The sequence below is a fragment of the Trachypithecus francoisi genome, unplaced genomic scaffold (genome assembly GCF_009764315.1).
Source record: "Trachypithecus francoisi isolate TF-2019V2 unplaced genomic scaffold, Tfra_2.0 Lachesis_group0, whole genome shotgun sequence".
NCBI lineage: Eukaryota > Metazoa > Chordata > Mammalia > Primates > Cercopithecidae > Trachypithecus > Trachypithecus francoisi.
Window position 1 is genome coordinate 112,315,592 of NW_022681453.1, and position 25,173 is coordinate 112,340,764.

Sequence of the window (25,173 nt, forward strand, 5' to 3'; positions counted from 1 at the left end):
CCTGTGAAAAGTTTATTTGTCCCCTAAAAACCTGGACGTTCTAAATACTTGATTTTATCTACATGGAGAATGTTTCTCTTTCTGTTGCTGTTGAAAGCACTCCTTTCTGTTTTTCATCCAAGACACTTACCATCAATGAAATAATCATAGGGCACTACAAACTCTACTTTCAGTCCCCCCTTTAAAAACATTATGAAAGCATTCTTTGCTTCATGAATTAATAAGGCACTGGCTCTCAGCAAGTAAGAAGTGTGTACGTGCATGTGTGTGTGCGCGCGTGTGTGTGTATGCCTGCACACCCACACAGTCTTAAAAAAGAAAACTACTGATATTTTATTATAGAACATGTAGAAATAGAATATGCTAATTTTAAATAAGCATCATAAAGAAATTTCTTAACATTAAAATAAATTCACTAGGTGATATGATTGTTCTCTGCGTAAAGAAAGAATACATTTGATGTTAAGAGATTACAAGATTATAAAGAATAAAAAAAATCTAAAGCATAAGAAAAGAGTGCATAAAATTTGATATACAAATAGAATTTAGAATTTTAAAGCTCTAAAAAAAATCTTTGAACATAGTAATGAGACACCTTGTGTTAGTTAATGATTTGAGTCAGAAGGGACCTGGTGGATATTGCCAATGACATTATAATCAAGCAAAAGGAAAATTTCTAAGTAACAAAATTTCCATATTAAATGAAATCATTCATGTTTTCTAAAAATTTTCTATTTACTAAAAGAAAGACAAATCAAAATGTAATTGGCTGATATAAGGATAAAGAATAAATGACACTGCCACTGACATAATAAATGACAGAAAAGATGGCTGTCATTCAGGGTGCATATTACAATGAGCAAGTTGTCAGCAAGAAACAGTAATGCAAGAATTCTTCTGCCACAAAAGAACCCAAAATTAACTCCTGATTAACTCTTGCCTATAATATAATATCATAAAATGAATTGAATAGCCTTAAAATGTATTTCTCACAAATCACTAACATATGTGTTCAGATGATGTCCCAAAGGGAAGAAGTTTGAGTGTGGGATATTCAATAGTTCTCCTTTGGAGATGAGTTCATTTTATAATGAAAGATGAATATCCTTCGCTTTTGAAAGTTTCCATCAAAAACCCTGCATTTTAACTATGGTGTCATGTGGACTACCAACAGGGATTGGATCTAGGCGTTCCTCCATGCAACAATCATTGTCTTAACCAATCCTGCTTCACAGATGTTGTATTGACTGTTTTTGCAATGAGTAGTTCCTACTGTAACTAATATAATGTCTTCATTAAAAAATATTGTGTTAATTGTGTCTGATCCTTGTCCTCATGAATAATAGACATAATTACCCAAGGGTTCACAAAAAACATTTTGCAGTAAAAATTATTTTGAAAATATTCAGAATCACTACCCAGTTTTTATATACCTTATCTCTCAATTTTCTGTGCATTTTATATTAATGTAGGATAAATTTATTTTACTATTACGGAATGTAAAGCAACATAAGGGAGCCACTCATAAATGGAAGAATAACTTTCATGTCCAAATCTCCTTTGTTTATCTGAAAAAGATTTGCTACTAAAATAAATCTTATTTATTTCTCTAATCCACAGACAAATTAAATCATTAGATAGAATTTAATTGTTTGAGGGGATTTTTTAAAATTAGAATCTGTATACACATTTTGTTCTATATCGGAGATTTGTGTATTATTTCTAATTTATGACCATAGCTAACACTTTTTGCATACTTTTAATTTGCAGACACTGTACTAAATGCTATATATGCATCTGGACATGAAGACCTCTCTGAGACTGGTTCTACTCTTATCTTCACTTCAAGGATGAGACAACTCAACCTTAGAAAGGTAGAGGTATTTGGCCGGGTGCGGTGACTCAGGCCTATAATCCCAGCACTTTGGGAGGTCGAGGAGGGCGGATCACGAGGTAAGGGAATCGAGACCATCCTGGCTAACACGGTGAAACCCCGTCTCTACTAAAAGTACAAAAAATTAGCCGAGCGTTGCGGCAGGCGCCTCTAATCCCACCTAGTTGGGAGGCTGAGGCAGGAGAATAGCCTGAACCCGGGAGGCGGAGCTTGCAGTGAGCCAAGATTGCGCCACTCCGCTCCACTCCAGCCTGGGCGACACAGCGAGACTCCGTCTCAAAATAAATACATACATACATACATACATACATACATACATACAGGTAGAGATAGTTGGCCTACATCACATTACTCAAAAGTTATGTGCTAGAAATCACTCTATCTGACATCAGAAACCAAGAAGAATTATTTTGTAAATATAGTGTTACTTTCTTTATTGAATTTCCAGGGAAGATCGTGACTACCGTGGGCTATCCCTACTCACAAATTGACTGCTGCAACCGTGGCGTTTTGCTCCTTTTCTTCTATTCTTTCCTTTACTAAGAGCACACATACCAACTTACAGACTTCTGAAGAGATGCTTAAAGTCCTTTTACATTCAATCAATGCACAAAATGTCCCTGGAAAATTATCCTCTCATAAATTAGCCATAATGTAATAAGCTTAAATGATGCAGGACATTAAATACTATAAACCAATTTTTATCACCTAAATAAAGTATAGGTGAATACGTATTATATTTGAAAAGTGTGTGCTTTTCTATTTTGGTAAATAGGAATGGTGTGAAAATTAATTTATTCTTATTTTAAGATGCTGTGTTCTAATACCTCATTGAGTTTAACTCCTATCAATTGTCCCCATTAAATAACTTTACATCTTATTTCTATTTCATGTGAAATATTCACATATGTTCACGTATACTTACTGCAATTTTTCAGAATGCTTTTTAATATTTTAGCACTCCTCATAAAAATGTCTTTGCTTTGTTTATCTGTTATTTTTATGACCTGAAAAGTTTTCTTATTTCACATTTAACCCATTTGTTTTTCCTTTTAAGAAATTTCAAACGTATATAAAAATTAAGACATAAGAGCATAGTGAGCACACATTTCTCTATCATTTAGCTTCATTTTATAAACATACAACCATTTATCATGCATAATATTTATGTGTGTACCTCTAAAGGAGAAGACTTCTTTTAAAATATATTTAGAATGCTGTGATACAATTATGCATAATTTTAGTAATTAATTTTATATGATTATTTCATTTTATCAATACCTTTTCATTTATTTTGAAAGATTGAGTCAAAATTTTAACTTTTGCAGTCACATATTTCCATTGCTGATATTTATGTGAAATTTTTTACCTGAAATTCTAAGCTGGAGAGATGTTTCGGGACAGTTCTTCTGCCTTAATAGTTCTAGATCTTGCTCTTCTCTTACTTTCATAAGCAATATAAAAAAATATGGTCTTATTCTTGTGAGAATTTCCTCTAAGTCCCCTTCTCTTCTTTTAGCTGTCTCATCTCTTTTCCTTTCCTCTATTTTCCCTGTGGTGCCCAATCTGGTCTTAGCTCTCAATAGTGTTTCCTCACTGTGAGGTTTTGTCCTGGTTAGAAACTCTTGTTTCTTAAAGAATTTGCAGGACCCCAGCTTTCTCGAGCGTTTTCAGTATTTGCCATGAATCTCACAAATGGGAGTGCTGTAGTTCTTCTGTTCTCTACGTGCTGTTGACCCATTGTTTTCCCCTACACAATTTCCAAAATGTACTTGTTTATTTATTGGTGTTCCTGTTTTCACATTGATCAGATGCCCTTTGCTTCCGTCCACTTTTCTCAAACAGATTCTGACACCTTGTGGATCACAAAGCAGTGTTTTCTCTCTATCCATTTATATTTGTGGGTCCTTGGATATATATTTTCACCTGGTACTGTTGTAAAAGTAATTGGATTTTTTTGTTTTATTGGCTTATATACCTTGACATCATTCTCCACCAATTTCTTATTTCCCACTTACACTTGAATGATAGTTTAGCTGAGCATAAAATTTAGACTGCTAGATTTTGTTTGATTTGATTGGTCTAAGGATTCTAAAGATATATGTTATCTGTCATCTGTTGTTGTTAGTGAAAATATGTTAACTCTGTTTTCATAATTTTATTTTCTCAATATTTAATAAATGAGATACAAAAGGAACACACAAAACTATTAACCATTTTAATAGCATGCTTAGAGTTTCATTTAAAAATTATAATATTTCCTTATTTAAAATTTTCACATAATGTGATATTTTTATTGTTTAAAGAAATCATTTATGTTTTCTTCTGGATATACCATTTCAGAAATAAATTTTGTATATACTAGGAAGAAGTGAATGATGAGTTCCAACATGCCTGAACTTAGAAGTCAGGAGATAAGTTTTTGTCTTTGCTGTTAATTAGGCAGATCGTTTTGGAATAATCACTTAATTATTATTTGTTAGTATACTGTATCTTTCACAGGGCTAGTAATGTATTATCCCTACCTTGAGGGAGGCTTAGAAAGGCAATATTACCCTTTAAATATGTAAAGAGAAAAAAATAGCTCTATCAATTTGAACATTATTTGAACATTTGAATTTTTTAAATAATATAAAAGGATGAAAATGTCATAACATTTACCTGAAAATAAATATCATAGTGTAATTATGTACATATATAGACATATAAAAATCTGAAATATAGCCTTTTCAATGTTAGATACATTTGAGGAGAAAAAATGATACAATGTTTTGATTGCATATTATTCAACATCAGTATAACTTCAAATATTTCTTGTATATTCCTATACAAATAACATAAGAAATAATTCTACAAGTTGAAACATAATTACATAAGATAAAATATAGAAAGTATAAAATATTATTTACCATAGTAAAGTAGAAATAAGCATAGATATAGGATAATACTCACTCATGAATGGGAATTGAACAATGGGAACATATGGGCACAGGGAGGGGAACATCACACACCAGGCCCTGTTGGCGGGCGGAGAGCAAGGGGAGGGATAGCATTAGGAGAAATGCCTAATGTAGATGCAGATGACGGGTTGATGGGTGCAGCAAGCCACCATGGCACATGTATACCTATGTAACAAACCTGCACGTTCTGCACAAGTTTCCCAGAACTTAAAATATAATTAAATAAATGAGTAATTATAAAAGAAGAAATAGGAGAATCATTATACTTATATTTCAAAATGTGTTATATTTTCAGAGTCATATTCTTGATGTACTCATAAAACAACCAATCATATTTCCATTAATATGTAAGATAATATATACCATTTGAAATTGCTTCAGAAACTATCATTGAAAGTTTCACTAAAATGAGAAATGTCTTTAAGCGTATTCCTTTTATTTCTTATTTATCAATTGGTTAACTTATTTACAATGTTAAGCTGAGAAATGATTTGACAGGTTCTTTTTTATTCATGTCATAGTGTTATATATTATCAATCATGTATGAGAAAGACAATAATTATTTTTAATAAGCTAACGATATAAGGTGTACTTCAATAAAATAAAACATTAATAATTTACAGTAAATCTCTTGCATGTAGGAGTATTACTTCTGACAAATAAGTCAATAAACATATGGGATATATCATTATGATTGCTTATGTAACTAGAACAAAACGGAAATATTCAATCTATTTTTTTATTATCAAGTTTACAAGTAAGAAAAACTTAGTCAAGCTTTCAAGCTTTATCTTTCTAGATTTTCATCTTATTTTCATTTGCAATGAGTGTATATTTCTAACTAACTTCTTCACACACTAAATACACACTCTCTTATGCTGGGGCCACAGCACTTTGCATCTGGATTCAGAGTTAAATATGTTAGCTTCATTTTGGTTAATTAGAACATTATCTCTAAGTACACAGCTTTTTTGGGTGGTGTGAATAAAATAGACATAGAGAACAAGCTATTGATACATCAATATGCACAAGTTAAAATGACTTGTTTCTAATTAAAATATATAGCTTATTTCTTAAAAGATACTTAATATGTAAGTATTGTAACTCAAAAAATGAACAGACTGCTCAAAAAATCTCGATGATATATAATCATTTACTTTTATATTTCTTTTATATGTTAGTTATAATGATTCATATCTATTAGGTTATTACCTAATATTTATAACCAAGAATCAAACAATTTTATTGCTTATGTATAAAATGTTTCTTCCTGTGAACTTATATTTTAAAATCAGATTTCATTTTCTATAGTTAAAAATGTCCTAAGGTAAAGGATATTACATTTAAACATTTTTTGATCTTATATTTAAAGTGCAGATGATCACATTTACATACAACACAAGCAGGATGGCAAATCTATTATCTGTTATAAAGTCTATTTTTCATTATATACAATATGGTAAAGTTGCAAATGGAACCAAAACTTCACATCAAAACAGCTAAACACATATACGTAAAAATTTGTTGATCTTTTCCTTTCTGTTCAACAAAGTATTTGTTGGAGGATGATATGATGACTCTTGCTTAGACACTGCATTCCGGGAGTTTTGTAGAAGCTGTTTTTAAAATGAGGGTTCTAATTCTTTTGCTGCAAATAGATTCAGTGTCCGCTTTGTGCATAGAACTACCTGAGGCATGCAGGGGAGGCCAGTTCTGCAACTCCAGGTATCTTTGTGATAGAAGATATATCCTTTTTAATATTTAAATATTTTATTACAAGGCAGAAAATAAATCCAACACAGAAAAGTGAGACAAAGTGCCGTGAGAATACAAATAACAAAAAAGATAGTTTTAGGGTTGATAAAGGCTTGGCGTGGGAGGCATTAGAAAATTTCAATTAAGTAGTTTTATTAATTTTTCTTTATCAGTGCTAAGAAAATATAGTGGTTTTGTCAAATTTTATTTCTTATTTTCTGTCACGGAATTTTCTAGAAAATAGAACATTCATCAGGGAATTTTTTAAGTTGAAAACAAATAATTAGGCATTTGGAGTAAGATGGTTGAGTAGAAGGCTCCAGCAATTGTCCTCCCACTCCCTCAGTGACACCAGATTGAACAACTATCCACACAAAAAATGCTTTCATAAGAACCAAAATTCAAGAGAGCAATCACCTTACCTGGTTTTAACATTGTATTAAGGAAAAGGCACTGAAGAGGGTAGGGGAGACAGTCTTGAATTGCCTACATTACAATCCTAAAGCGATTTGGCCAGGAGTCCACATGGCATGGACAGATAATATGTTAACTTGGAAAAGGAAGAGTGCAGTGGTTGTGGAACTTTGTCTTGGAACTTAGTGTGGTGCTGTCACAGCAGAAAGCAAACTCAAGAAGAACTCAGCCAGCATCCACAGAGGGAGCATTTAGACCAACTCTATCCAGAAGAGTATTGCCCATCTCAGTGGTCAGAACTTGAGTTCTAGAAAGCCCTGCCACTGTGGGCTAAAGTGATCTAGCGTCCTAAATAAATGAAAAAGGTTGTCTACTGCCACAAGGATTGCACTTTCTGGGCAAGCCCTGGTACTGTGCTGGTCTCAGAGCCAGTGACTTGGAGTACACGTGATATAGTAAGACACCAGCTGGTGCAGCCAGATGAGTACTTGTGCCATTCCTCAGCCAAATCCAGGGAGCACAGCATGCAGCTCCAGGAGAGACTACTTCCTTCCACTTAAGAAGGGGAAAGGGAGGAGGAGAGAGGACTTCGTCTTGCAACTTAGATACCAGTACAGCCCGCAGTAGGATAGGGCATCAGGCAGAGTCCTAAAGCCCATGTTCTAAACTCTAGCTCCTGGATATTTCTATACACACTCTGGGCTAGAAGGGAACCTGTTGCCCTAAAGGGAAGGACTGTGTCTTGGCAGAATTTCTCATCTACTCACTAAAGAGCCCTTGGGTTTTCAAAAATAAACAGTGGTAGCCAGGCAATACTTAACTGTATGTCTTGGGTGAGACTCAGAGCCATGCTGGATTTAGGTGTGACTCAACACATTCTCAGCTGCGGTGACAAAGTGGAGAGACCCCTTATACTTGAGGAAAGAAGAGGGAAGAGTGAAGGGGACTCTGTCTTGAAGCTTGGGCATGAGCTTGGCCACAGTGAGACAGAGCAGGAAGCACATTCCTGGCATCTGTGATTGTGGGCTTTGACGCCTGGATGGCATTTCTGTACATGCTCTGGGCCAGAGGGGAGCCTATTACGCTGAGAAGAGAGAATCAAGACTGGAAGTGTTCATCACAAACTGACCGAAGAGCCCTTAGGCCTTGGGTGAACATCGGTAGTAGCAAGGAAGTAGTCACTGTGGGCCTGGGGCAGTAGGGGCCGCAGAGAGTGATGTGTCTGCTTGAGGAAATGGGAGGGATTAGTAGAAAAAACTTTGTCTTGTGGCTGGGGAACCAACTCAGTCACAATAGAATAGAGCACCAGGTAGATTCCTAAATATCCCAACTCTAGGTCCCAGAGGGAGCCTGCCACCCTGAATGGAAGAACAAAAGCCTGGCTGTATTTCCAACCTGATTATAGAGCCCTTGGGCATTGAATGAACATAGGTGGTAGTGAGTCAGTGGTCACTATGGGCCTTTGGTGAGATCCAGTGTTGTGCTGGCTTTGGGTCTAACTCAGCACAGCCCCAGGGATGGCGGCCACAGGAAAGTTGGTGTAGTGTCCCTGCTTCCCCAGCTCTAGGGAGCACAGAACAAAGAAATAACTCCATTTCTTTGGGGGAAAGTAAGGGAAGAAAACAAGGGTCTCTGCCTGCTAATTAAGAAAATTATTCCAGATCTTACACAAGACCACCAGGAAAATATCTCTATAAGTCTACAAGAATTATAGCATTACTGGGCTTGGCCCCCACTAACACAGATATGGCTGCAGTGACCAAAGACTTAGATCATATAACTCAATTCCCTTTGAATACCTGTAAAGCCTTCCCAGGAAGGATGGGTACAAACATGCCCAGACTGTGAAGCCTACAATAAATACCTAACTCTTTAAAGTCCAGGCACCCATAAACATCCACAGGCATTAAGATCATCCAGGAAAACATGACCTCACCAAACAAACTAAAAAAGTCCCCAAAAACAAATACTACAGAGACAGAGGTATTTGACCTTTTGGACAGTGAAATCAAAGTAGCTATTTTGAGGAAACTCAACAAAATTCAAGATAACACAGATGAGAAATTCAGTCTTATCAGATAAATGTAACCAAGAGGTGAAATAATTTTAAAATATCAAGCAGACATTCTGGAGCTGAAAAACACAATTGATATACTGAAGAATGCATCAAAGTTTCTCAGTAGCAAAATCAAGCAGAATAAAGAATTAGAGAGATTGAAACAGGCTACCAAAAAATACACAGTCAGAGGAGATAAAAGAAAATAATAAAAAAGTCTGAAGTATGCCTACAAGATCTAAAAAATGGCCTTAAAAAGTCAAATCTAAGAGTTATTACCTTAAAGAGGAAGCAGAAAGGGAGAGAGATCAGGGTAGAAAATTTATTCAAAGAGATAATAACGAAGAGTCTCCCAAACCTAGAGAAACATCAATATTTATGTATATGAAGGTTGTAGAACACCAAACAGATTTAATTCAAATAAGACCACATCAAGACACAAAATAATCAAATTCCCAAAGGTCAAGGACAAGGAAAGAATCCTAAAAACAGCAAGATAAAAAGAAATAACATACAATGGAACTCCAATACATCTAAAAGCATATTTCTCAGTGCAAACCTTATAGGTCAGAAGAGAGTGATACGACATACTTATAATGATGAAGGAAATAAAAACATTTCATTCTGGAAAGTGTGTTCAATGAAAACACCCTTCAAACATGAAAGATGAAAAGGGCAGGGGCAGCTATAATTATATCAGACAAGTTGGATTTCAAGACAAAAACTATAAAATGAGACAAAAAGTTTATTTTATGCTTTAAAAAGTGGTCAGTTCAGCAAGAGGATATAACAATTGCAAATATACATGCCGCCAATACTGGAACACCCATATATAAAAAGCAAATATTATTATATCTAAAGAGAGTGATAGACCCCAGTACAATAATAACCAGAGACTTCAACACTCCACTTTCAGCTTTGGACAAATTATTCAGACAGAAAATCAATGAATAAACCTCAGACTTCACCTGCACTCTAGACCAAATGGACCAAAATAAATTTTTTTTTTTTTTTTTGACGGAGTCTCGCTCTGTCACCCAGGCTGGAGTGCAGTGACACAATCTCGGCTCACTGCAAGCCTCACCTCCCAGGTTCACCCCATTCTCCTGCCTCAACCTCCCAAGTAGCTGGGACTACAGGCGCCCACCACCACACCCGGCTAATTTTTTGTGTGTTTTTAGTAGAGACGGGGTTTCACCGTGTTAGGCAGGATGGTCTCAATCTCTTGACCCCGTGATCCACCCGCCTCCACTTCCCAAAGTGCTGGGATTACTGGCGTGAGCCACCACGCCCGGCCTAATGATCTTAATTGAGTGAGATGGGTAGTAGCTTCAGGATGGCTGAGAGGCATCGGATATTCACTGCATCAACAAAGAAGAACCGATATAGCAAGCAGGTAGCCACACCTTGAATAAAGCATCTACGATAGAACACTGTAATTTGATGGAGAAATGATAGAAAACTCCAGAGTCACAAAAGAAGAGGGAGGAGAAGCAGCTAGCTGGGACCAGATTGGCTGGGATCCGGGAGAGGACTCCCAGTGCAAGGAAAGGTTAAATGAGAGAGAATCCCAAGTTAACATTCTCCCTCTGGCCCTGCAACCCTACCCATAGGAAAGCACCTAAAAACTCACAGGCCCTCGTGCTAGTATAGGGAGATGCCTGGAGAACATGTGATGGTGTTGCTCCAGAGAGGGAGCTCACGCTGGGTCCCACACATTCTCTGAGTTCATCTTCAGCACAGTTTTAAAGGAATGATTATACATAATATACATTTCCAGGAATTGTTTGTAGTCTCATAGGAGGCTTTGATCTTCTATGCAATGTGGATAGATGACTTAAGTAGTTTCATTTAAAGCAAAAAGACATTGTGTCTTCAGCTGATTTTGGATTATAAGCCACCTTTTTTTTTTTTTTTTCCTGACCTCAACTCCTGAATTTTTTTATTTCTGTGACATTTTTATCTGTAGAGAACTTTGATGCTTTTGTTCTCCTGTTTCTTGCAGTTACTTGCCAGTTTGTCTAATTTTGTGCACTTAAGCCCTTGCTGTTTTCAACAGTTCATCACGGACCTGAAATCCTGCATGCAAAATCTTTTAAAGGGTTGGTTTAGTTGTATGCCTGTAGAAAAAAATTGTAATACGATTATATTTCTTACTTTTATGAGACTGTGACTTGTTAGTGTATGTTGCACTAAGCGAATAGTTATTAATTATGTTATTGCTGTTATTATACAGACATTAGGCAATTCTGTATGGAATATGACTAAAGTGTAGAAAGAGCTCCCCTAAATGGATGGCAAGGTTTGGACTCAGGCTGATATATGAGGTTCAAATCTCAGCTCTGTCATTGTTAGCATTCTTTATCTCTAACAATATTACATTATTTAATGAGCTGATAGTTTTAGAGTGTTTAGGACCTTACTTGTCATGACCAACTATTAGTAGTGCCTATTATTTATTTGTCAATTAGTTCATATGTTCTGTTTACATTACTGTAACTGGTAGCTGAGTTCATGTAATTTTGACGATAGTAAAAATGATGCTAGTGAATATTGAAGGAATTGGAGAACCTTTCTTTCCTTCCACCCTTCATGTTACATTATGAATAAGGATGAATGTATTTTCTGAAGTTGAAACTTCAGGCCGGGCGCGGTGGCTCAAGCCTGTAATCCCAGCACTTTGGGAGGCAGAGACGGGCGGATCACAAGGTCAGGAGATCGAGACCATCCTGGCTAACAGGGTGAAACCCCGTCTCTACTAAAAAATACAAAAAACTAGCCGGGCGAGGTGGTGGGCGCCTGTAGTCCCAGCTGCTCGGGAGGCTGAGGCAGGAGAATGGCGTGAACCCAGGAGGCGGAGCTTGCAGTGAGCTGAGATTCGGCCACTGCACTCCAGCCTGGGCGACAGAGCGAGACTCCGTCTCAAAAAAAAAAAAAAAAAAGAAACTTCAAGGGATCCTAATTTGTATAGTTACAGTTTAAAGCGTATATTTTGATCCTTTGAAAGGTGTAAAGTCAAAACATCTAGGCCAGTGGTTATCAAGAGTGGTGTGTGGATACCCATAGCTGTCTCCAAGACTCTTTCAGAAGGTTTCAAAGGTCAAACTATTTTCAAAAGGCCACTTGGATGTTGTTTAATCTTTTCACTGTTTTTTTCATTAATATATAGTGGTGTTCTCCAGGGAGTGCATGACATATGAGATTGCAATTGATGGAGCATAGAAGTAAATATGAGAATCCAGTTGTCATTTATGAAGTCAAATATTAAAAATATTTCTGGAAACATAAAACATTTCAACTCTTCTAATTTTTTCTAAAATCGTTATTTTTAATAATGTTATTAATGCTTACATATACTCTTAAAGTAAATTAATAAATACAGTTTAAACTTTGTGTTAAGATTTCTAATATAGTGAGTATCAGTAAACAATCCATTCAAAGGAACAAAGTTTTTTGTTGTTCTCATCTTTGTTAACCTCAATCATTTTTCAAGAATCTAAATAGGTCTAAAAATAAAATTTAAGTAGAAAATTTTTATCCAAGGGTTAGCACTGGCTATTACTAAATTAAAACTTATGGCTAATCATAGTAAGAACAATTAAGGGAAAAGTAAAAATGCAAGATAGTTCTCACAAATATGAATACCAGAGAAAGGAACAAGTGAAGATCAATGATGGAGAGACAGAATCTGATCTGCTCTACAACCCTGTTATTTTGCCAGGGTTGTAGCACCTGTAGAAATCTGGCAGCACCTAGATTTCTATCCTTATATGCTGCCACATTAATGCAAACAATTATCACTAGAAATGCAGGAAATGTCATTGTTCAGTCTGCACAACCAATTTTCTGTTGTGAAGAAGAGTGTCTCTTTGTATTTAGTATTGGCTTACTTCACAAAATTATATTACTATATTTTAGACAGAGGACTTTGCATTATTTGTCATACTTTTTCTCAATATTTTGGATACAGTTTATAGTTTAAAGCCTTCATTTTTAAAGTTATTATATATGCTTATATAATAATAATAAACTTGATAGCATGTTGTTAATTTAAGCATATTTAAAAGGTAATATTCAAAGAGAAATATAATCATGACATATGTTTGTTTTCTCATGTAAGCATTAGAGAGTTTTTTCTAGTTATTCACACTGAGCATAAGTGCAATTAAGTTATTTGTAAATAATAAAATTATTGTTTTATGATAAAATTTAAGTTAAATCCAATCACTTGATGAAAGAAAATCTACCATTTTCTTTTGCAAATGATGATTCAATAATGAAAAAGACAGCTTATGTTGAATTACACTATTAACAACGACATATTTGTGTTATTATCTCATTAAATAAAATTATAAAGGCAGCAGAACAGACAAATAAATTATGATCTCAACTGTCTTTCAGTGTTTCTGATCTTGGTGGCAAGATTTTTAGATACTTTTTCAAAAAATCCTATTTAGCTATTGACTTTTACTAATAAAAAAACAAGAGGTCAAGTTAGTTACATTATTATAAATAATTAATATTATCTAGCTTTAATGTTATCTATTTTCAAAAATCAAATATGAAGCAAGAACTACTGCCTTTATAGATGATAGTATTTGGTTAGGAATGTTCCAACATATGGTATATGATGATATAATCTTAAAATGTTTATTTCATATAATAAACATGTACTTATAAAACTTTGCAAAGTACAGAAAATTCTAATTAAGCAAAATCACTTATAACTAATCATATCAAGATGTCCAATTTCCTGAATACTGTAATGAAGTCTGTTAATTTAGGGAACATTTAACTTTAAAACTGCAAATCAGGTTTTCTCATGTCAATGTTCAACCTGAGGAGTACATGGGATTTAAGACTCACCATACAGTTATTAATTACTGTTACCTTCATTAACTTTCTTTATACAAATTCATCAAAGGTAATACCATTCTTTTCAGCATTAATTGACCCTACTTGCTTACCAAATTCTTGTTAAAAAAAATTCCCAGAAATTCTTGCTTAACAAAACTTTTGCTTTAAGAATTCTTTGGAGTTTATTTTTCAGTAAACCACTTAAACTATTGATCTATTTCTATGAATTGGAGCTCTATTGCAATATGGTAAAAACAAGAACTGTGATTTAACTAATGTATACATATTTGTCATGAAAATATGTTCTAGTAAAATAGAGCAAATATAGGAAATTCAAATTAGTTGGATCTTGTAATGAACAAAATATGCCGAGACATTGGGGAAGGATTGTGAGTAGAGAGTGTATGTCATTCAGCTAAGGGGACATAGCAGTCAGTTCAAACAGATGACTGCATATGGCAATGCAGGCTCGATATTGCCATTGCCTAATACTCTATCAAGAAAAGTGGAAAATCTGAATTTTTATGTGGAATCTTACATTTTATATATTTTGGTACAAACAATAAAACAAAACAACTACTTTGTGCTTCAGAGGGCATGTATCTTCTACTAAGGCACCTGGCAGTGACATCTGGTTTAATTAATTGTTTACCATTGAGTGAATATGAATTAACATTACAATGTTTGTAGGGTGCAACTTTAGAGATAAAACATTGCAATTATATTCGAAGTGTTTATTTCCAAAATAATTTTAAGTCTTCTTTCTCTTAAAAGCAAACAACAAAATCCTACCTGCAGACTGCTTCATTAAACCTTTCCTTATTATTACACTTCTGTAAATTTACTTGTAGAAACAGGGTCCTAAACTAAATTTTCTTAATACTTCTTATTCTTGAGTAATAGAAAAAAATACTACTTTCTTTTCAATTTAGGTCAGAAAAGAGAGGTAGTGGTCTACTATGTAATTTCTGCAGGTATATATTTTATAGATATAGATACAGGAAATTCTGAGATAGAAGGGAGTTATTTTTTATCCATAGACTAATCATATATGTGTTTATTTGATTATTTTTAATGTGTTTAGAATGTTTCATAAGGGTGAATTCTATCCAAACTTGTCATTTTTAAATATATGTGCCTTGACATTTTTTCTTGAGTTTATTTACTGTTTATGTGAGTAAAGGAAGAATTATTTCTGAAAATAAAAGTTGAGGTGGCTGCAAGATGATACCTTATACACTTAGTGTCTAGTATATAGTTAGTTAACTACTGAGCCTGTGCTCAATTGAAATAGGGTTTTCTCAAACCTTATCTCTTGTATGGTATCTGGCTACACAAAGGGTAGTTTTTACCACAGTTGCTCTTAGTCAGGTGGCAATTTTTTAATTACATGGCTAAGAAATATATGTACTGTTCCTTGCACTTATATTAGGAAATTGCTTATTTTATTGAGCCCTATTCTATAATCTTTGAATACATGTAGAAATAAAGTCCTTCATGTTTGATTGAATGGACAAGATGTAGCTCTGAAGCATTGTAAGGCATAGAGGTTGATTATTCTGGTTGTGGGGACAATGCATGAAGAGGCTTTGATCAAGCAAGAGTGGAGGGTCGGGGCATAAGCCAATGGAATAAATATCTTCCTGCGTATTTCCTAGATGTCTTATCCAAGCTTTGTTAATCAGAGTGAAGAAGGCCCATATCAATAGTCAAGTATTTTAAATTAGAATATGTCAATAATTACGTATTTTAAATTAGAGTTTTTAAATTAAGTATTTTAAATTAGAGTATTTCTAGAAACACCTTCAATATGTGAGTGAAAAATGTTACTATTTTATTTAGATTCCAATGTGGATTTAAGTTATAAAAATTTTTACCAATATGTTCACAGAAAATAGTATAAGGCATAAAAAAGGAGCGATAGTCCAACCCCATATTTATATGGAACTTAATATATTTTAAATTCCATAGTCTGGAATTCTTTCTGGGAGATAAAATTTTTAAAACATAGTTATAGAAATAAAAAATAATAATAGTTAACATACACTGAAATAGAGGGAATATAACTAGTTAAAATTCATAAAAAAACATAATTCATGAAACTAAAATATGGTTTAAAAATTGAGCTTTCCTCTGACCAAGACATTATGAAAAGAAAATTGCTGTAATTTGTATGCTATGGGTTTCCAGTAGAACTTTCCTGACTCAGGTCCAATGACTAACAAGTAGATTAATCTAAGTTTAATATTTCTTTGTTCATCCTTTATTAGTGGTGTGAAGTAGCATTAAAAATATCAAAAGTCAGGCAACAAGAGAGAGAAATATTATAATAATGTGCTAGTAATCTATATAAATAAATAACTCTAAATATCTGAGACCATATAGGCTTCAATTATCTCATTCTTGAGAATGCTTCTCATGGAGTTTGAGTTTTAACCTACCTAGTAATCTAATGCTGTGTATAATTAAATAACTAACTCTGGGCAAATAACAGACCGAAAATACTGTACTTAGTACACATTTGTTCAATCTTTAATTACTTGGAACTACAGAAAATTGTATTGCAATAATGTATTCAGCAGTAGTACAAACCCATTGGCAGATTAATTTAATTGTCAAATTATCATAATTTCTAAGTGACTGTGTTATGCTATACAGATAAGAAATGAAAATATATTTAGTAAACATAGAAAATGATTAAACTTCTAGTAAATAATTTTAATTTTCTTTTTAATAAAAGTACACTGTGAACTAACAAGTACAATGGAAGAAACAATTTTAAATTCAGCCAAATTACAAAATAATTATTCCTAAGACTTTTTAGCCTAAAGATGGAAACCAGTAGACTTGTTTACCCTTTTGCATGTGAAATTCTAATGAGTAATGACAACAGCTTCTAGGTAGATGATTCGAGTCTGTTAAGAATGTGTGTGTCATACAGATGAAAAGGAAAGAGGGCAGCTATAATTAGGAAAGCCATGCTGATCACTGGTTTGAAGATCAGCAGTACTTATCTGTTGGTCTTGGGATCAATGATTCTAAGACAACTTGACTGCTGAGAGTACATGTGTTGTCAGACTAATTGGAGAAACTGGCACTGATGCAGCAAATGGGAGTGAACTAGAGCAGCTTTAAAATGTCAACACTTCTATAAAACAGAGTTCTGATTAAAAAAGAACAAATCCTTCATATCTGATAAATAAGAAGCATAATGATACTATGATTGATAGACTGCCCCTTACAGTTATAGGAGGAATGAGCAGGTATACAGCCTGTGGAATCACCGTTGTGTCAGTTAATTTTCTTGAGATTATTGCCTCACTGATTAAAAGGCAAATGAATATTTTCCTCTAAGATTTGGAATGAGGATAATTTTTTGAAGAACATCAAAATTATTCAAATTATATTTTTATAGGTTACATATTCTTCTGCCTATTCCATGTTATATGGGAAACATTTTAACTTGACACCAGAATATTTTCTCAGCACTTTATGGATAAGAATACCCCAATGTGCATTCATGGAAATTGTGGCAAATTTTCTGGAAGGTTGATAGTTATTATTCCAGGGGTTCTGTTAACCAACATTTGGAAAATGTGGATATAAGCCCATATAAAGGTATTCCTTTATTTAAGGATTTTTCAGAGTCCCGTTCATATGCTGGTTTCTTTGAGATTCCAAGGTTCTGTGGGAAATAAAATCTGAAGGATCCCAAATATGCTTGACCACAGAACCTTTCATTCATGGAGTATTTTAAGGGATTGATATGCAAAGCTGACTCTGGAGTAGTTTTCAGAGGCCTATGTCCCAAAAAGCAGCTGTATTGTTTTGTGTAGTTTGTGATGAGGGACAAGGTTTATTAAGACAGTCTACATGGTTTTGCATCCTGGTTCCTCCACTTACCATGTGAGTCTCTCTTTAACCATAAGCTAATGATATTTTTTTTTGTTATATTATGTCTATCTTGTTACATAATATATTATATATGTTATATTGAAATATGTAAAATATTTTCAAATAGCACCTTGTATAAAATGCGTAGTACAGATTAGCAATTATTTTTAACCCATTAGAAAATAAAACCCTGGGTGAAGTATTGTGTTGCTTCTTTTTACTCATGTATAGTTTTATGTAAATGCCAAGAATACCTTTTGTCATGAGAATCACTTGTCCAGTGATATTAAAACATATGTTTTACTTTTATTTTAAAAGCGCATGTTGAGCTCCCTCAATTGACAATATATTCAGAAACTCTACTCTCAAATTATCTTTTAGTCAGTTTCTAGCAAAAGTTTGACTAAGAAAAGTGATATTTAGCAAAGATTGACTAAGAAGCATTCTAGTTCTAGATTTTATGTTTTTCAATACTATGCCATACTCCTTTTTTTTTCTAAGGGACTTCAAATTCACTGTGACATGGACAAAATGTTAATACTTACCCAGTGTTGAGTTTGCTGATTAAACAGAGTTGACTGAATGTACATGAGTTTATTTCAAAACACACAAAATATACTAGCAAATATGTGGAGAAATTGGAGCTTGTACACCATTGATAGGAATGTAAAATCTTGCAGCACTCTCGAAAACAGTATGGAGCTTCCTCAAAGTTAGAAACAGAATTACCATAAGATTTAAGGATCCCTACTCTGGGAATATCCCAAAATACTAAAGTCAGTTGATTTCAAAGAGATACATGCCCTGTTCATTGAATCAGTCATAGTAACCAAGATATGGAAACAACCTAAATGTCCATCAGCGGATGAATGAATAAACAAAATGTGGTATATACATAAATAGTGTATTATTAAGATTTAAAAAGTAAAGACATCCTGCCATATGTAACAACATGTATGAACATGGAGGACAGTATTCTAGAATAAATAATGCATGATTACACTCAGAAGAAAAATAATGCATGATTACATTCATATATTATATCTAAAATAGTCAAATTTATAGAAATAGAAGGTAGAATGATGGTAGCTAAAGACCAGGAGGAGAGGGAAATGAGGGTGTGTTAGTTTGCTCTTGCATTACTATGAAGGAATACCTAAGACTGAATAATTTATAAAGATAAGAGGTTTAATTGTGTCACTGTTCTACAGGCTATGGAAGAGGCATAGCAGCAGTGTCTGCTCAGTTTCTGTTAAGGCCTCGGGGATTTTTTACTCATGGTAGAAGTTAAAGCAGGAGCAGATGTGTCACATAGCAAGAGAGGGAGACAGGGAGCAAGAGATGAGGAGGGAGGTCCCAGGCTCTTTGAACAACAAGCTTTCATGTGAAGCAACAGAGCAAGAACTTACTCATTACCATGAGGCAGGCACCAAGCTGTTCTTGAGCGATCTACTCCTTGACCAAAACTCCCCACACTAGGTCCAGCTCCAACATTGGAGGTCATGTTTCAGCACAAGGTGACGAACATCCAAATCACATCATTCTTTCCTAGACACTCCAAATCTCGTGTGCTTCTCACATTGCAAAATCCAATTATCCCTTCCTACTAGTCCCTTAAAGTTTTCACTCCTTCCACTATCAACTCAAAAATCCAAAGTCCAAATACGTCTCTGTGACTCAAGACAAGTTTCTTCAACTTATAAGCCTGGAAATAATTCATTGATTAATTAATTAATTTACTTCCAAAATACATTATTGGAATAATTGGACAATTATTGGAATAATTTACTTCCAGTGGTGATACAGGCATTGTGTAAATATCGTCATTTAAAAAGCAAGAAATCAACTAAAAGAAAGGGACTACAGGCCCCAAACAAATCTGAAATCCAACAGGGAAGACATTAACATTTTAAAGCTCCAAAATCATCTTCCTTGACTCCATGTCCTCCACCCAGGGCACACTAGTGAAAATAGTGGATCCTCAAAGCCTCTGGTAGCCCCTCCACATGTCTTTGCAGGGTACACCCCCATGGTGCTCTCAAGGGTTGGAGTTTAGTGCCTGTGGCGTTTTCAGGTACAGGGTGTAAATTTCCGGTGGATCTACTATCCTCAGATCTAGAGAGCAGCAGTTCACTTCTCACAGCTCTACTAGGCAATGCCTTGGGAAGGGCTTTGTCTGTGGGGTCCATCCCCACATTTCTGCTCAGCACTACCCTAGTAGAGTCTCTCTTTGGTGTTCTGCCCTTGCACCAAGCTTCTACCTGTGCACACAGGTTTTCTAGTGCATCCTCTGAAATCTAGGGGGAAGCTGCCAGCATTTTTCATGTTTGTATTCTGTGTGACCGCAGAGTTAGCACCATGTGGAAGCCACCAAGGCTTACAGCTTATGTCCCCTAGCTGTACCTGGGGCCCTTTGAGCCGTAGCTGTAGCTGGAGCAAGTGGGATATGGGGAATACCTGTGAGAAGGGGGACACTGCACTCCAGACTCAGAATGGTAGATCTTCCAAAGAGTAAAAACATTTCAAAGCAGCAAAGTGTTTAAGAAGTGATAAGGCTATTTCTAATAACCTATGCTCAGATGCAGGAGCAAATAATAAGTTGGAACTTATGTTAAAAAAGGAAGCAGAGCATACATGTTTGGAAAGCTTGTAGCCTGGCAATGTGAAAGAAAAGAAAAGCCCATTTTCAGAGCAGGAATTCAAGCAGGCTGCAGAAATTTGCATAACTAAAGAAAAAGTGAGTACCCATAGCCAAGACAATGGGAGAAAGGCCTATTCAGAGACCTAAGACCCAGCTCCTCCCATTACAGACATGGAGGCCTAGGAGGGCAGAATGATTTCCCGGGTCAGGTGCAGGGTCCAGCTACCTTGTACAGCCTTGGGACACTGCTCCCTGCAACCTGACTACTCCAGTTCCAGCAATGGTTCAAAGGGACTGAGGTACAGCTCAAGCCACTACTTCAGAGGTACAAGCCCTAAGCCTTGGCAACTCCATGTGGTTTTAAACTTGCAGATATATAGTGTGCAAGAGTTGAGGCTTGCGAGCCTCTACCTAGATTTTAGAGGATGTATGAAAAAGCCTGGATGTCCAGGTAGAAGCCAGTTACAGGGGCAGAGCCGTCGAGGGAAACCTCTACTAGGCCAGTGCAGAGGTGATATATGGAGTTGGAGCTCCCATACAGATTCCCTACAGGGTCACTGCCTAGTGAAACTATGAGAATAAGGGCACCATTATCTAAATCTCAGAATGGTAGATCCAACAACAGCTTGCACCCTGAACTTGGAAAAGCCACAGGCTCTCAATACAAGCATGTGAGAGAAGGCTTGGAGACTGAATGCTGCAAACTCACAGGGATGGATCTACCCAAGACGTTGGGAGCCCACCACTCACAGCAGTGTGCCCTGGGTGTGGAACATGGAGTCACATAAGATTGTTTTGGAGCTCTAAGATTTAATAACTACCCTCCTGGGTATTGAACTTGCATGGGGCCTGTTGCCCCTTTCTTTTGGCTCATTTCTCTCTTTTATAATGAGAATATTTACCCAATGCTGGTACCCTCATTGTATGTTGGAAGTAAATAACTTGCTTTCATTGGATGGTCACGCAGGCAGAAGGAATTCATCTCCAGATGTGATTTGGGATTGGGACTTTGAGCTAATGCCAAAATGAGTTAAGTTTTTAGAGGACTATTGAGAAGGCATGATTGCATCATGCAATGTGAGAAGGACATGAGATTTTGGGGGACAGGGGTGGAGTGACATGGTTTGGATGTTTCATCCAAATTTCATGTTAATTTGTAATCTTCAGTGTTGGAAGTGGGGCCTGGTGGGAAGCTACCGGATCATAGGGTGAATTTCTGATGAGTGGTTTAACACCATCCCCTTGATGTTGTCCTCATGATAGTCAGTGAATTCTTGCAAAATCTGGTAGTTTACAAGTGTATGACACCTCATGGGTTATGTCTCTGTTACTCCTGCTCCCACCTTGTGAGACACCTCCTCACACCCTTGCCTTCTGCCATGAAAGGAAGCCTCCTTGAGGCCTCCACAGAAGCAGCAACCACTATGCTTTTTGTACAGCCTGTGAACCATGAGACAATTACACTTCTTTTCCTTATAAGTTACTCAGTCTCAGGTATTTCTTCATAGAAATGAGAGAATGTACTATTACACTTCATCAACATGAACTTCACTGTCCATACTTCTATCAGCATTTTTGTCACAACCATCTTACCAGTATCAAAGAAGTTCCAAGCTTTCCTTCATCTTCCTGTTTTCTTCTGAGTCTTCCAAAGTCTTCCAACATCTTCCTGTTACCCAGTTCCAAAACCTTTTCTACATCTTCAGGTACCTTTATAGCAATGCACCCCTCCTTTGTACCAATTTTCTGTGTTAATCCATTTTTACACTGCTATAGAGAAATACTTGAGACTAGGTAATTTGTCCCGAGCTGCAGGACAGTCGAACGGACCCTGGAAGGGGGAGTGGGAATGGAGGGGATAAGAAAACATGAGAAATGGAGACAAGACAAATAGCTTGATCAAGTCTCATTTAATGGGGGCAGTGCAATGCCTTATATAGGCTGGCAGAGGAAGAGGTTGGGCCAGGGCAGTGACAGGGGGCCGAGTTTTCTCAAATTACAATCGCTCATGCTCCGTAGGCTGCATATCTTCCTGGGCGCGAAAAAGTTTGCGCTCATGGGAAAGGTTTGCATGCACAGGGGAAAGGTTTAGGCGTGCGCGGGAAAGGTTTATAATGAAGAACCTGGAAATGTGCCATCTTGTCTCCGCTTTGCAGAGATTAAGCAACAGAGGTCGGCTAATTCCGGGCCTCATGGCTCCAGACAGGTCCCCCTTTTTTTATATATATTTTTGGCTAGAAGATTGTCCCTCGGGAACTGCGCCTGTCTTAGGTTGGAGTAATACATCTCATCACTGGTACCTGTCATGGGATTAGGCAGTAGCTTATGACGGCCCTCCTGTCTTAGGTTAGTGAGAGATGATACTCTCTTACCCGTCATTGGCTGTCCAGTTCAGCGCATAGGGAAGGTGGTCATAATGGGTGTGAGTATGAACCACCGCGGTCTTCTTGTTCTAGGCGATGATAATGGACCTGTATAGGCTTCGCTTGGATAGCCTCGACCTGTTGCTTAACGAATGTCATGAGCTTATTGAAGACCAAAGGTCCTACAGAGAGTAAGAGAAATAGGCAAAGCAGGGGACCCAGGAATGGCATAAGATAGGGAAGGAGTCCATGGAACCCAGTCCAAAACTGGTTATCGGTTATTTCTTTTCGTCATTTTTCTAGGTCTTCTTGTAGACGCCTGATTTTATCTCTGATGATCCCGGATTTGTTGGCATAGAAATAGCACTTCTCCTGTAAAGCCAAACAGATGCCTCCCTGTTCTGCAGTTAGTAAATCTCAGCCTCGTCTATTTTGGAGCACTACTTCTTCCAGAGAATCTACCTGATCTTGCAAATCTTGTATAGTACTTGAGATGGCCTGCATATCTGAGATCAATTGACGAGACAATTTGGTGTATTGAGTAACAGAAACCCCTAGGCCTGTAGCCCCAGTTGCTACGGCAGTAGTGATGCCTAATCCTGCAAGTAAGGGGATAAATTGTATTGCCCTTTTGTTTCTTCCTAAAAAGTGATCTATAGCTGGGATAGGTACAGGTTCATCTCCAGGGATAATGTCTATGTCTGGCAAAAGTGTGGCTAAGACACAGCATCCTGTCCAGTTAGTAGGTAAATAGGTATAAGCCCTATTATTACCGCATATAAAAACTGAGCTGTTTGGGGCACACAACGATTGGGAAATATTTGCTATGGTGGAACAATTATTGAATTCATTGAATCCTACATCAAGGTCGTAAATGTTATTAAGGGGAGGGGAGTAGATGCAAGAGAAACTAGGAAATTCTAAAGGCTGTACTTTAAGGGGAGGAATTATGGTACAAGGGGTATTGGATGTATAATTTAAGTTATTACTGGGTATGGCAAGAGGAACAGGATCTCCTGAGTGCAGACACAGCCAGCAGTCATTAGCTAGACTAGAGTTGGAATTGTTAAGCAGGTTATGAGTAGCAGTGAGGAGGTCAAAGGTCTGGGCATCAATTTTCTCTTTCCCTCGGGCTTTGGGCAAGGCCAAGGGGTGGTAGTGAATTTCTGGGTACAGGGACCTTTGTAACTGTTCAAGTTTTTTGTATACCCTAATTTCTCGGACCTTGTCTTGTGGTCCTCCTCCATCAGAGATATGAAGAGGGAGGTGAATATTCCAGCAGACAGGCTGTCCTACAATTCCAGTACAGCCAGCTGATATAAGGTTATTGGTATTTCCTAAAACTGTAGGGACATTACCAGCCCCTATAGTAGGGGTTCTAGATCTTGTTAAGATAGCAGTATAGTATGTTTTATTGCCAGAAGTACATTCTAGATAAGTATTGTAGCAGGAACTATGCATAGCAGCCTTAAATGTGTCACAAGGGCAGGTTATGGTACCCCCTCCGCTAGATATTCTTGGGGTTGACACACACCTCCACTTAAGGGAGTTACTAGGCAGGTATGCTGTGTAAGTGGAGCAGGACACAGTTGAGAGGTACTTATTTGGAGGGGAGGTCACATATCCCCCATAACAATCACAGGGCTTACCGTATCGTTGTCGTATATATGTACGGGCCTCATGGGGATTACCGAAGCCGGCATAAACCTGGAATGCTTGGCAAATCAGCACCATGGTCCAGAGGGGCTTGTAGTTGGAGTTCATCTCTGCAATAGAGAAAAAGAGTACTCTCAGGGAGAAAATTACTCCCTGGATTGGCTATTGTTAGGTACCTATCTTACCAGTCACTCTGGTAGCCATCTGGCTGCATCATGAGTTTGAGAAAAAACACAAACTGAGCCTCTTCCCCAGATTAACACTGGGTCTGGACCATGCCATGTGTTGTCTAAGGGGTCTTTCCACTTAACCATGGAAAATTGTTTTTTGGACTCGGAATGCCAAAATCGATCGGCTGCTGATCTGTTCAGGTTATCCAAGTTTAAAAAAATTAAAATAAAAAGTGTGTGATTAAGGATATTTCTAGGGGTGCCCTTAGTAGGGTACCATTCTCCCTTTTTTATTTTGTCAATGGTGGTTTTTAAGGATAGATGTGCTCTTTCAACTATTCCTTGTCCTTGAGGGCTATAGGGAATTCCAATAATGTGTTTTATTTGTAATTTAAGACAGAAGTCTTGAAAGGCTTTGGATGTATAGCCAGGACCATTGTCTGTTTTTAGTTGTTTAGGCTTTCCAACAATGGAGAAACAGTATAGTAAATGAGCTATGACATGTTTGGTAGC